The 11,299-nt window shown below is 48.3% G+C and overlaps 1 protein-coding gene across 1 annotated transcript in view; it reads right to left on the bottom strand.

Moving 5' to 3' along the window:
• Positions 1-7,830, bottom strand: part of STAG1 (stromal antigen 1) — a 147,485-nt gene extending 139,655 nt beyond the window's left edge. Inside the window, exon 1 of the mRNA XM_044290071.1 lies at positions 7,480-7,830. The gene's annotated coding sequence lies outside the window, so the exon portion shown is untranslated. The remainder of the gene's footprint in view (positions 1-7,479) is intronic.
• Positions 7,831-11,299: the final 3,469 nt, after the last annotated feature.

The following is an 11,299-nucleotide window of genomic DNA, read 5'->3' on the forward strand; positions in this document are numbered from 1 at the left end:
ATTGTTCATTTGGGGTAAGCAGCTACATCCCTGGACCTAGCACCCATATATACACACACTAGGGCTGCAACGATTAATCGATGTAATCGATTATATTCGATAACTGGATTCGTTGTCGACGAATCCAGTTATCGAATAATCGCCGATTCGTTGCTATGCGGGCGGGCGCTGCATCTTTATTTTACCTTTTTACAATGACGCTCCTGTAACAGCCAGGCAGAGCGGACGGCGGCGTAACGTCACTCACTCGCGTGACACGCCTGCTCCGCCTCCTTCATTCATGAAGTGGGCGGAGCAGGTGCGTCACGTGATTGAGTGACGTTACGCCGCCGTCCGCTCTGCCTGGCTGTTATAGGAGAGTCATTGTAAAAAGGTAAAATAAAGATGCAAGCATCGGGGCCGGGGCTGTTATGGGGAGGGGGGAGGATCTGTCTATGGCACTGCTATGGGGAGGGGGGTCTGTGTATAGCACTGCTATGGGGAGGAGGGGGGGGGGTCTGTGTATGGCACTGCTATGGGAAGGGGGATCTGTGCACTGTTATGCCCATAACAGTGCACAGATCCCCCTCTCCATAACTGCGCCACCCACAGATCCCCCTCTCCATAACTGCGCCGTCCACAGATCCCCCATAATAGTGTCGTCCACAGATCCCCCATAATAGTGTCGTCCACAGATCCCCCATAATAGTGTCGTCCACAGATCCCCCATAATAGTGTCGTCCACAGATCCCCCATAATAGTGTCGTCCACAGATCCCCCATAATAGTGTCGTCCACAGATCCCCCATAATAGTGTCGTCCACAGATCCCCCATAATAGTGTCGTCCACAGATCCCCCATAATAGTGTCGTCCACAGATCCCCCATAATAGTGTCGTCCACAGATCCCCCATAATAGTGTCGTCCACAGATCCCCCATAATAGTGTCGTCCACAGATCCCCCATAATAGTGTCGTCCACAGATCCCCCATAATAGTGTCGTCCACAGATCCCCCATAATAGTGTCGTCCACAGATCCCCCAATATGTGCCGGTCCACAGATCCCCATAATAGTGTCGTCCACAGATCCCCCATAATAGTGTCGTCCACAGATCCCCCATAATAGTGTCGTCCACAGATCCCCCATAATAGTGTCGTCCACAGATCCCCCATAATAGTGTCGTCCACAGATCCCCCATAATAGTGTCGTCCACAGATCCCCCATAATAGTGTCGTCCACAGATCCCCCATAATAGTGTCGTCCACAATTTGTTTTAATATGGCCTTTGAACATAATTTTTCAAGTAAGATCATATAAACCTCTCTGTTTTGTAATTGTCGTTTTTCCCGATTAATCGATTAATCGTAGAAATTAATCGGCAACTAATCGATTATTCAAATAATCGTTAGCTGCAGCCCTAACACACACACACTGTTCTAACATCTCTCTCCAGCGCCATTGGTCCTGCTCTCCTGCTGATGGTTGCTTACAAACAGTGGTGAGATGTCAGTATATTACTGGGGCAGTGAACGGCTGTAGCAGTCAATCAAGAGCTATACACCTGCCCGTCACTGACAAGCATCGTGACAAGCACCGTGGTGAAGTGGTGCCAGCCATATACCGGCAGGCAGCAGTGCACAGAGAGAATGAGCTAAAGGGGTTGTCCTACAAAAAACATTCTACAATGTTCAAACCAACAGTCGGATCTGAATACTTTTGTAATTGCCTGTAATTAAACATTTTGTATAGCCACTGAGTTATTCAATAAAATATATCTGTATAGCGCCACCAATTTCCTTATTTCTTTGTCCTGCTCACTGAGAAGGCCGCACATGCTCAGTTCCATCTTTCACCTGCCCCCTGCGCGGTGATAGGGAGAGAGTTGCCGCTGAAAGTACACGCCCCCTGAGCTGCCAGCTTGATATAAATCTAGCAGAGCAATGAACGGGGAGATCTCTGGATCCATGTGCGGTACAGGGCTGGTTCTAGCTTTGTTAGCTTTGTACTATATGATGTCCGATTTTTATTTTTTACATTATTCACGGGAGAACCCCTTTAAGTAGGAGTTTATTTTAGACCGCTCAGGGGTTTTGTGCAGGATTCCGAATTATTACAGATAACCCCTTTAGCAAGTCTTTGTTTTCCTACCTAGGACTATAATTTGTCAAGTGGAGGTTGACCATTTATAACAATTAGATGGTTCCACACATACAATTCTAAGGCCCCATGCACACGGCTGTTGCTCAGCCATTCCGTGGATTGAGGACAGCAATTTGCGGTCCCCAATGCACAGGCAACATCAGTGAGGATTCTGCAGACTGATCCAGATCCATTCAACTTGTCCGCAGCGCACAATAGTAGCGCATGCACTACTTTTTTGCGGTGCAGAGGCACTGAGAGAAACCCCACAGAATCTCTCTGTAGTGCTTCTATGCCTCCGTTGGGCACCGGACCTTCTAGATTGCGGACTCACTGAAGAGAATGGGTATGCATCCGTAACGCAGGGTGCACAGAGCCAGTGCCCGCTGTGTGGACCCGCTGTTGGGCACGGCCAGGTGCATGAGCCCTAAAGGACTATTCACATTTGTCGATGCACAGTCAATTGAGCATAGGTGAGAGCTGCATATACATGCAGTAATCATCTCCTCTGTATGGGGACAAGTGATCTCCACCCCCATACAGATTTATTGCTTGTCGGCAGCACATCCCTGTTTATAGAGGACAATGTGCTGCCAGAAACGAGGATTCTCATTTCTTGTGTGATGAGCGGCACATTTACATCAGGCAATGATCAGGAACAGGTGTTTGAACGAAAGCACAGTGCCAATAATTACCCTGATCCTCGGCCCATGTAAAAAGGGCTGCAAGTGCTGTTCTAACGAATGTCTTCCAGACGTACACTCGTGTGCCATGACCGTGGGTTTAACTGGCCTGAGCCATAATAGTTCAGGTCAGTCAAAGCCACAGTCGAGCTGTGACACATACGAGTAAGGGTCTATTCAAATGATCATTTTTTTCCTGCATCCGGTCTGCAATTTTTTGAGGAGGATTGAATACAGACCCATTCAATAAGTACAAAAAAAAAAACACAAGAAGCAAAGACCATGTCCTGTGGGATTGCCCATTATATGGGCTGAAAATACGCCTCGAATGACATGCATAAATGTGTGAAGCAAACCCCGGGAAAAAGAGCGGTTTGTGACAGATTGCATCTTTTAAGTGACCGTACAGTTTTAACCATCAGATCTCCCCATGTAAAAAGGGGGTGAGCAGCCGACAAAACCAATGTCCTTACATGAGGAGGGGATTGAACGTAGAACCTGCCCTGTGAAAATGAAAATAAAAAGAAGCGCCGATCACCTCTCAATCAGGCAATCCATTGTACAGTACTGTGCAAAAGTTTAAGGCCGGTATGGAAAAATGCTGCTAAGTAAGAAAGCTTTAAAAAATAAATGTTTTCATAGTTTAAATTTATTCTGCAGCAGGACAACGACCCCAAGAGAGTCATTAAGGGCTCTTTCACACTTGCGTTGTCCGGATCCGTCGTGTACTCCATTTGCCGGAGGTGCCCGCCGGATCCGTAACACTGCAAGTGAACTGAAAGCATTTGAAGACGGATCAGTCTTCAAAATGCGTTCAGTGTTACTATGGCAGCCAGGACGCTATTAAAGTCCTGTTTGCCATAGTAGTAGTGGGGAGCAGTATACTTACCGTCCGTGCGGCTCCCTGGGCGCTCCAGAATAATGTCAGAGCGCCCTATGCGCAAGGATGACGTGATCCATGCGATCACGTCATCCATGCACGTGGGGCGCCCTGACGTCACTCTGAAGCGCCCCGGGAGCCGCATGGACGGTAAGTATACTGGTCCCCCGCTCCCCAGCACACTTTACTACGGCAAACAGGACTTTAGCGTCCCGGCAGCCATGGTAACCATTCAGAAAAAGCTAAACGTCGGATCCGGCAATGCGCCGAAACGACGTTTAGCTTAAGGCCGGATCCGGATTAATGCCTTTCAATGGGCATTAATTCCGGATCCGGCCTTGCGGCAAGTCTTCAGGATTTTTGGCCGGAGCAAAAAACGCAGCATGCTGTGGTATTTTCTCCGGCCAAAAAACGTTCCAGTCCTGAACTGAAGACATCCTGAACGGATTTCTCTCTATTCAGAATGCATGGGGATAATCCTGATCAGGATTCTTCCGGCATAGAGCCCCGACGGCGGAACTCTATGCCGGAACAGAACAACGCAAGTGTGAAAGAGCCCTAAGAAGTGTCTGCACTCCACAGAGCCCTGATCTCAACATCGAGTCTGTCTGGGATGACATGAAGAGACAGAAGGATTTGAGCAAGCCTACCTCCACAGAAGAAGATCTATGGTTAGTTCTTCAAGATGTTTGGAGCAACCTCCCTGCCCAGGGTGAGCACATCAAATACTGACTGGATTTCTATTTCTCTTTGACACACTTTGCATTTTGTTAATAAAAAAATAATAATAAACTATTAACACCATTTTTGAAATCGTTCTTACTTTGCAGCGTTTTACGCACACCTGCCTAAAACTTTTACACAGTATTGGACATTTCCCAGACATGAGAAAGCATGAGTGATAGCTCCACCGACAGAGGATCCACCACAGCCGAGACTGACCACCGCTTCAACTTTTCTAGATATTTACTTTTAACCCCTCTAGTAATTCTGCCCAGTCATTACACCTGCCCGCGGGCTCTTTAAATATTCCAGCCCTTTGACTAAGACATGCCAACAGGTCATTGCAGATGGTACACTGGGCAGTAACTCAAGCTTCCAGACATCTCACAGGGGTTCTTGGTGGTTTGTTATTTGGGCATTAGTGCAGTCTGAGGCTCAAATCTGAAGCTTCCTCTGCCCACACGTATGATCCGACAACACCTTCTGTAAGGTACACATCACAGCTATGGCATTAGAGCAGACATGGCCAACCTGAGGCTTCCCAGCCGTTGTAAAACTACAACTCCCACCATGCCCTGCTGTAGGCTGATAGATGTAGGTAGCCTGGGCATGCTGGGAGTTGTAGATTTGCAACAGCTGGAGAGCCTCAGGTTGGCCATTTCTGCATTAGCGTTTGCCTCTGGCAGCTTTCGAGTTATTTGGGGTTTTCCAGGATTGGAAACAGCGCCTTTCTTCCATAACTCCTCCTCTGGGAGCCAACAAATATCCAAACATAAAGTGTACATATACATGGTATGCCCAACGCTCTGCATGTGTGCAAAGCTGGCACACAACCCATATGGCATTATGCAACATCAAAGTCCTCCATGTACCTCCATAGAGGTTTCCCATTGACACAAGCTGCTCAATAATTGCAATGATCAACAGCAGCAGGTGCCCACAACGTGGCAGATACAGTTCACGGTGGCTCTTAGGTCATGTGACCGTTCCAGCCCATGTCTAGTGATGATCGCTGGAGGGGCAGATGGGTCAGTGACCACCATACTTTAGATGGAGGTCTAATACACTCAGCGCTCACAATGGTGACAAAGGCAGAAGGGGCACAGCCATCACCGGGGCATGTAACCCTAGTGACAACGGACCTAAAAATTGACTTATTTTATGCATTTACATAGCACTGTACAGAGATGGTCATGGCTCACATCAGTCCCGTGAGGGAGGTAATGGGGAGCATCCAGAGAAACCCCCAGACACAGGACAGATTAGATTAATTCTTGCAGATGTTGTCCTTGGCTGGATTCAAAGACAGGACCCAAAAGCTGTAAGTCAACAGTTCTAACCACGGGTATCAATGGAGGGGCATCAGACCTCTTACCACTGAGTCAACAATATAAATAGTGAGGCACCAGTCAGCTTACCACTGAGCCGCCGATAAATAGTGGGGCATCAGACCTCTTACCACTTAGCTACTAATATAAACAGTGAGGCACCAGTCAGCTAACCACTGATCCACGTATATCTATCGGGGGGTCAGTTGGCCACAACTAGTTGCTACATCAGTCATAGGAGAGCTGGAGTACTGATGGCAGGGGCCAGTCATCCGATGGGTGATGTGGTCACTGGGGACGACAACCGTCTAACTATATAGTCAATACTGACTGAGGGGATCACTCATCTGATGTGCTAAGTAGGGGTGACCCCCATCTGATAGCCATATAGTCAGTATTGACGAAGACTGTAAGGGTGACAACAATCTAACTATTCACACAGTCAGTAATGATTGAAGGGGTGTCAGGTCATCAGATGTGTCATGTGGTCAGTGGGGTGATCCCCATCTAACTAGTTATATAGTCAGTAGTGATCTAAGACAGGCATGCTTAACCTGCGGCCCTCCAGCTGTTGCAAAACTACAACTCCCACAGAATGCCCTAATAGCTGTAGGCTGTCCAGGCATGCTGGGAGTTGTAGTTTTGCAACAGATGGAGGGCATCTCTGATCTACATCACTATTGACTATATGACGGTGATCACCCCACTGACCACATCACCCGTCTGATGAACTGGCATCATCTGGGAAACCACCCGATCACATATGGCGGATCTAGGGGGCCAGTCATACAGCAGGTTCATACAAGGCACCTGATGATGTACACGGGGAAGGACACGTTATCACGTAATATTAACATGTACCGGACACGTCTACCAGGCTAACGTGACTGGCAGCTAACAAGAGGGCAACTGTGGAACAATAGTTTACCCTGGCACACAACCACCATAGGCACCTTTACCCTGGCACACAACCACCATAGGCACCTTTACCCTGGCACACAACCACCATAGGCACCTTTACCCTGGCACACAACCACCATAGGCACCTTTACCCTGGCACACAACCACCATAGGCACCTTTACCCTGGCACACAACCACCATAGGCACCTTTACCCTGGCACACAACCACCATAGGCACCTTTACCCTGGCACACAACCACCATAGGCACCTTTACCCTGGCACACAACCACCATAGGCACCTTTACCCTGGCACACAACCACCATAGGCACCTTTACCCTGGCACACAACCATAGGCACTTTTACCCTGGCACACAACCATAGGCACTTTTACCCTGGCACACAACCACCGTAGGCGCATTGGCAGAACAGTACCAACCCAATGGCGGGCTCACTGGCACCACTGACATCCCATAACTAATATATTGGACTACTTTATATTTTCAACAAAAAGTATGACATGTGCAGGACTTTACTAGACTTTGGGAAGCTCCACACTTGTCACTGAGCCACAGAGCTGACACTCTACCACAGGGTAACACTAGTGACTGCCAAGACAGCTGCAGACTTCACAGCTGAGCCACAAGAGCTAGCAATCTAATGGCAGGAGCTGGTCACGTCTTCCCCAGCACACATAATACCATGCAGGCACCTCCCCCGTCCGCCATGGGCACAGGCCCGTAAGAAGGGGAGGGGGGTCCCGGTATGACCGGGTGGCGGGAAGCCCCAGTCGCCTCCTCCCCCAGTTCCCGCGCTCCGGCCTCCATCTTATTCTACACCCGGCTCACCTCCTATGGACATTCCGGGTCTTCTCCTTCCTCCTGTCTACCCGGTCCTCCCGCCCGGGGGGTCAGGGAACGGTTCCCGATACACCTAGTCCTCGGGTGAGGGGCACAAAGGATCCGGCGGGAGGGGGTTAATACCCCAGCAGCCCAGGCCCCAGCCTGACGGAGAGCGCTACTATAGATAGTCGTATGGATATATTATATTGCCCGCTGTAGGCGGGGGGTGCGGGGGGGTCAGGTAAATATAAAATAATAATAATAATAGGAATAACCCCCGGGCCGCGCCTGGCAGGGAGCAGCAATCCTAAGCCGCCATCTGGCGGTATCTCGCTCACCGGAATGGCGCCGTCGCTTGTCCGGGGAACGAGCGCCCTCTGGCGGAGACAGACCGGGAGATTGCGAGTGGGCGGTGTCGATTTGATCGCCATGGAAACGGGCGGGAGAAGGGGAGGCGTTACCCGTACGATCACCAAGGACCTGAATGGGCGGTGTCGGAGTATCACCATGGTAACTAAGCAAAGCCCTAAAACTGTCCGTATCGCCATGGTGCCGAGCTAACGGAGACACTTCTGGAAACGACAGTAGCCCACGCAGAGATTTTTATAAGAATAAAAACAAATTCGTCTTAACGCCACCGAAACGCGCATGCTCACTCCCCCACCTCATGTTCTCCGCGCGCATGCGTGGCAAAGCCGAGGTGGTTTATGACGCTAAAGACTTAGCGCGCATGCGTAAATTTTAACCCTGCCCAGCCGAAAGGTCACTGGGTTGTCATGGTAGCAGGAACGTCAAGGGCGATAGAAAAGAGTGAACGCAGGCTGCACAGTGCTGCCATCTACTGAAGCAGTAGCCGCATTACACAGGTCTCAGCAAAACGGTGCAGAAAGAACATGACGTATTTTGCTAAAATGCAGACTTTCCTGAACCTGTATCTTCACCAGGATACTTTCATATTTCTTGGGTTGTACTGTTTTGTTAGAATTTGTAGCAAAAAGTAAATCTATCAGGTCAAAAAATTGCATTGTAAAATCGAAACGTATGATATCTCTGTTCTGAAGTAGATTTTTCTACAAGGCTCCTCAGTGCACGTTGAAAGGCAGATAACATTTTTTAAATGATTCAATGAACATTTTTGGGGTAATTAAAAACAATAGCTTAATTTATATAGCGCCAACATATTCCGCAGCGCTGTACAATCAGATGATTCATGTACCAAGAGTCATAACTAACAGGTCAACAATACAAGAGGTACGAGGGCCCTGCTATTAGGAGATGGGGGTGAGGGAAAAGTTCCAAACCATCACTTGCGACAACATTTGTGACTTTTCTACGGCTTTTCTACCCACTTTGTGTTGTCCAAAGCCTTGCACTGCTGTCTACTGGATGAACTGAAATCCATGGGCCTCATTTATCAAAACCAATGACCTCCAGTCACAGTGCAGCTTTCATTTCCTAGACCAGTGTTTCCCAACCAGTACGCCTCCAGCTGTTGCTAAACTACAATTCCCAGCATGCCTGCACAGCCAAAGGCTGTCCAGGCATGCTGGAAGTTGTAGTTTTGCAACAGCTGGAGGCACACTGGTTGGGAAACACTGTCCTAGACCACACTGGAAAAACTAAACCTGCAATGTGATTGGTTGATATGAAGAAGAGTAAAAAAAAAATCATGTCTCCTTCCTTCCACAAAATAGTGCTACACCCGTCCATGGGTTGTCAGGGGTATTGCAGCTTGCTTTATTCATTTCTGTGGAGAAAAGCTGCAGTACCATGCACCACCTGTGAACGGGTGTGGTGCTGTTTTTGAAAGAAAGAAGCCATGTTTTTCTAATCCTAGACAGCTCCCTTACCCTGGGTTCACACCTGAGCGTTCTGAAAGGAGCGCTCTGTATGTGCGATTGTACCGGCGTTTACAATCGCGCATACAGAGACAAGCGAACGCCCATTGTCGCGCGTTCCCGAAAGTCTATGTACGGGAACGCGCGACAAAACGCCCCAAAGAAGCTCACGTGTGAACCAGGGCCATAGGGAAGCATTGGTTTTCATGTGTTGAGCGTTTTACAGCGCGTTTGAACGCGCTGTAAAACGCTCAGGTGTGAACCCAGTGTTAGGGCTTGTATTATGGCCCATAAACAGCAGGTCCGCAATATACGGGCAACGGCTGTTTGTGCACCACATTACGGAAGATCCGGTGCGGAACGGAGGCATGGAATCAGTACAGAGTGCTTCCGTGGGCTCTCTCTCCATTCCGAAAAAAATAGAACTTGTAAAAAATTTTGTGGTGTGGACAGATCACGGACGTCCCAGTGCATTGGGGCCCCACAATTTTTGGTCTACAGTGCATAGAATGCGGCCCACGTCTGTGTGTATGAACCTTTAAAGGGGTTATCCAAGACCATAAAATGCTCCCCCATATGCCCAGGCCCCTCACACTGAATCTAGTTACCCGGCTCCCTGCGCCGCTCCTGGTCCCCGCACCGCCGCTGCAGCTTGTCCCCATGCGCGGATGAAAACATCTGGTGTCAGGGGGGAGCAGCCAATGGCAGATGGGGACAAGCCTCCCTAGGGTCACCCGCGATGCTAGGGAGGGTCGTCCCCGTCACCACTTGCCATTGGCTGCTATTCCCCCGACACTGCGCATGTGGAGAAGCAGCTGCGGCTTTGAGGGGCCCGGGCATATGGGGGAGCATTTTATGGTCTTGTATAACCCCTCATGTGCATACGTTGTACTGAACACCTCAGTTGCCCTCCAAAATCTCAGCTCACAACCTCCTAAGAATAAATTTTAATGAGGACCTGCCCGCTCTCCAGATATAGTGGGTCCTTTATCAAACTGGTGTAAAGTAGAATTGGCTTAGTTGCCCATAGCAACCAATCAGATTCCACCTTTCATTTTGGACAGCTCCTTTGGAAAATGAAAGGTGAAATCTAATTGGTTGCTATAGACAACTAAGCCAGTTCTACTTTACACCAGTTTGATAAATGACCCCATTTATATAGTGCCAACATATTCCGCAGAGGTACATGTACAGACAAAATCAGACATTGTATGAGGAAATAGGGGTGAAACAAAAGGTAATAGAACATGTTCTGTACACTGGTCCAGCTGTCTTCTATAAAATAAGGTAGTACACATAAAACTGTATGAGACTATCGCCAGCCAGTATCTCTATCACCTTCTCCTTGTGTCGGCAGATAAGAACCATTTGGCCCATCTAGTCTGCCCAATATACTGAATCCTATGGATAGCCCCTGGCCCTATCTTATATGAAGGATGGCCTTATGCCTATCCCATGCATGCTTAAACTCCTTCACTGTATTTGCAGCTACCACTTCTGCAGGAAGGCTATCCCATGCATCCACTACTCTCTCAGTAAAGTAATACTTCCTGTTATTACTTTTAAACCTTTGCCCCTCTAATTTAAAACTATGTCCTCTTGTAGCAGTTTTTCTTCTTTTAAATATTCTCTCCTCTTTTACCTTGTTGATTCCCTTTATGTATTTAAAAGTTTCTATCATATCCCCTGTGTCTCGTCTTTCTTCCAAGCTATATATGTTAAGGTCCTTTAATCTTTCCTGGTAAGTTTTATCCTGCAATCCATGTACCAGTTTAGTAGCTCTTCTCTGAACTCTCTCCGAAGTGTTGTGGAAATTTTATTATGCGGACATTTTATCTTAGGATGTGTGTGTGTTTTATAGATTGTCATCATGTCTCTCAGTGGTAATGGTAGAATATTGTATACATGTGTTTGTATGGGGTGTGTCTGCACAGCCACATTGGCTGCCCCTCCCTATCCTTTGATATGTCATCACTCACTGTATCCTT

The sequence above is a fragment of the Bufo gargarizans genome, chromosome 4 (genome assembly GCF_014858855.1).
Source record: "Bufo gargarizans isolate SCDJY-AF-19 chromosome 4, ASM1485885v1, whole genome shotgun sequence".
Taxonomy (NCBI): Eukaryota; Metazoa; Chordata; class Amphibia; order Anura; family Bufonidae; genus Bufo; species Bufo gargarizans.